Raw genomic sequence first — 3,543 nt, 5'->3', positions numbered from 1 at the left:
TCAGCAGGATGACACTCTGCTGAACTTTATCAAGCACGGCACTTTTTGGTTCAATTCCTTTTTCCCTGCACTTGGTTAGACACCAGTTAGATTATTCAGACCGGCCCACAAACATCTCATCATTTAAGCACGATTCTTGCATGTACAATACATACAAAACGGTGTTAGGTTAGTGCATGCTAATAACTAAGGGAGCAATATAGTGAAGAAAACTGTAGGAAGGAGTGCAAAAGATTTCTAAGACTTCAAACATAAATAATAGCAACCATTTCAGCACTATTAGATTTCAGGGCACATTTACAAGAGAAGGTTTTCAAAGGGGCAAAAGGCTACTTAGGGGCCCTACTCCCAAAGACAACCCTGTCCTTAGTGACTTTGAAATTCTCCTCCTAGAACACTTAATTGAAGTAATTACTGAAAATGGGAGTCTATAGAGCAACAAATGTGCTAGAGCTCAGTATTCTGAAAGGTTATAAAGACCACAGGTTTGCAACCCAATATTTAGCCACCTATTTGAATTTACACAAATCTGTTACTAAAAAGACTAAGCACTATTGGGGGGGCGGGGAGTAACCATACACTGATCCCTTTATTGTAGGGGTTAAAATCAGAACAGCCAACACCAGAGCCATCACTCAACTGCGACAATATGTGCATTGGAACTTTTCCCAGCCAGAAACTGAACTGTTAGAAAAAACTAGTTTGGTATTCAGATAAAAGAGGAACAGAGTACTTTGAGACAATCTGCAGAGAGATGAGATTGGATGATAAAAAGGTGATCTTTTGTATGGCTTTCCCTGTCTGATGGCAGAATGTTTACTTAGTTTAATTATGACAATCTATGAATTAACACCCTGGAACTAAATCCATTGCAGAAGGCAGTGTATAGACTAAATCATGGATGTACAGCATCAATTTTGGTAAACAGGGCACTTATTTTGTCAGATCCTGGCCACTCAGATTTCCTCAGATTTCCATGTACCACCAACATCACAGTTCTTCAAAAAGGTCATTTTATGTCTTTAGAGTAACAGCCAAGGCTCCTCCATTAGTTTCACCAATAAAAAAAGATCACCCACACCTCTTTTCCTTTGTTCTACTAGATTATTGCCGCCTCACTGGGAAAGTGAATGGTGGAAAGCCCTACGCTGATAAGAAAAGGAGATGCTCATTTCCCTGAAACAAGCAAACTTTTGCAATTCAAGATATTTAAGTCTCATCACTTTATAAATAAGAACAAGAATTATGGTTTGTGGCTCCCCATTAACTTTGGTGAGCCTCCACCATTCGCAACTGGAAAAGTTACTGAAATTGAAAATAACCTTGCCAGAAGAACAGCTCATTGCCCTAACCGTACAAACACTTATCCACAAGAGTAATATAATGCAAATAAGAGATCTCATTGAGCTTAACCAGACCTGAAAACATTTAGCCCATCTCAATTCAAACTTTACAATAAGCACAAGAATTCCCAACACATCTAATATTTGCCAATTTTAAGAAACAGCCATGGTACCTCTAGGGCGCTCTGTTATCAGTAATGCCAGCTACGTAGAGACAATCTTACATCTCACTGGGCCCAAGAGCCAGGTGAGATCAAACAAACCTCTGAAAGGTTTTCTTGTCCAATGCTAAAGAATTCCAGCCCTGCACCCAACTTCATGGGCGCTGTCCTTAAGATGTGTCATCAGTAGGACAAACCGATGTCTTTAAAAACAGTGAGAAGCAAGGATTTCTTAGGGCGAGGTCTTTTACGGGACCAACTATGTAGTTGGAACAAAGCTAATCTAAGGGCCTTGTTACATGGTAATTCTGGGCAGCATCTGGAGCTCTTAACCTCTGGATTGTCCAGACATTAACACCTGAAATTAGTTTGAAGCACTCCTTACATGGCTCAAAGTTATGCCACTCCAGGACAGGATTATCTCTGATCCTGTGCTATCCAGCTCCAGCCACCCCCATTACCCACTGCGCTGCTGGCCTGGAGCAGGTCCACTGCTCACCCCTGCCCTCCCTAGCACCCCAGATCCCTGCTCACTGTCCCCTTCCCCCATCCCAACATACTTGCAGCTGCCCGCACTGTCTGACCCTTTCAGTCCTCCAGGCCCCTGCTGGCCTGAACTGTGACTGCTCCAAACTTGCATTAACAGTGATCAACATTTGTGCAGCTCACAGCATAAGGTGCACCAAGGCCCTTTATCCCAAACACATAGTTGCTCCAATAAAAGATGAACCAACTACGCAGTTGGATTAAAGTTGGACTAACTTTATCCCAGCTACACAGTTGCTCCAATAAAAGATCTCACCCTAAGAAATCCTTGCCGCTTGCACAATTTCTGGACCACCCCAGCTACAGCCTCGATGCTGCTTTAAAAAGCCTAACCCTCGCTGGAGCGAAGCTGTTTATGTCTGAACACACGCACGGCAGAAAACAAACCAAGAGTATCACCCCCCCACACACACACTCTTCTAGCGTGGCCAGGAGCTTTCGAAACTACAAGCTCTCCTCATAAATTCCTACTGGAGGAAGAAACAGGAATACAGCCCCGAACCCCTGCATCAGGTGTCAACAACCTAGCCCCGAACCCCTGCATCAGGTGTCAACAACCTAGCCCCCAGGCTTCCCTGGGCAACTACACAAAGAAAGGGGGGGCACTGTGGAAACTGAGCCTGCGTGGGGCCGAACGATTCTCAACTGGGGAACTGGTAGGTGTGATTCACCAGCCACTCCCAGGGACCCTTTGGAGAGGGCTGATCCTGCCTCAGGCAGGGGGGCTGGACTGGGTGACCTCTGGGGGTATCGTCCAGCCTGACTTGGTTTCAATTCTGTGACGGGAGCAGACAAGTTTTTTTAGGTCAATCTGATATCTTTTGTTGGATCAACTAAAATAGTCTCATTAAACTACTTTGGGGCTGTTTTGGGGTATTCCTATTTCTTCCTCTTATTAGACTGAGTAGGTCTAATAAAAGATATCTGATTGACCCAAAGAACCTTGTCTGCCGGTGGCCTTACACCAACACAACTACAACCCACACCCCTGATGACAGAAGCAGGACGCTGGCTATCTCCCTCCCCCTGCTTTAGCTGGGGCAGGTTGGGGTGCGAGGTCTGTGCTGTGTTGGGGCTGAGGGCAGGTCTCACGTGGAGTTTAGATCAGCGCTTCCAGGGGTGCGGGTTGCAGCCACGGTGGTCTAAGGGCACAGGCAGACACGGTTCTTTGGGTAGATGCAGTATCTTTTCTTAGACTAGCTCAAACAGTTGGAAAAAAATTCTTCTGTGCAAGCTTCCGGGGATTTGCCAACTAGTTGAGCCGGTCTACTGAAAGATACCAGATTTGAGTAAAAGACATCAGATTTCCCCAAAGAACCTCGCCCGCTTCCCAAACTTTTCCTTAGCACGGCCCTATTTGTGGCCCCAAGCCCCATCGGCGGATGCTGCGACCCCACCTGGGGTGGCCCCCCAGTTTGGGAAGCGCAGCTCTCGAGGAGGGCTGCACGGGCTGGCAGAGGGGAGAGGCGGGACCGCGCTCCGCGGAGTTGGCA

At 46.2% G+C, this 3,543-nt stretch overlaps 1 protein-coding gene across 1 annotated transcript in view; it reads right to left on the bottom strand.

The window, feature by feature from the left end:
* TP53BP2 (tumor protein p53 binding protein 2) overlaps nucleotides 1-3,296 on the bottom strand; it is a 70,302-nt gene extending 67,006 nt beyond the window's left edge. The window contains exon 1 of the mRNA XM_025215146.1: nucleotides 3,143-3,296. The gene's annotated coding sequence lies outside the window, so the exon portion shown is untranslated. The remainder of the gene's footprint in view (nucleotides 1-3,142) is intronic.
* Nucleotides 3,297-3,543: the final 247 nt, after the last annotated feature.

Source organism: Alligator sinensis, unplaced genomic scaffold (assembly GCF_000455745.1).
Source record: "Alligator sinensis unplaced genomic scaffold, ASM45574v1 scaffold753_1, whole genome shotgun sequence".
In the NCBI taxonomy this organism is placed as follows: Eukaryota; Metazoa; Chordata; order Crocodylia; family Alligatoridae; genus Alligator; species Alligator sinensis.
Note: the sequence above shows the minus strand (reverse complement) of the source record. Positions and strands in the feature narration are given on the sequence as shown.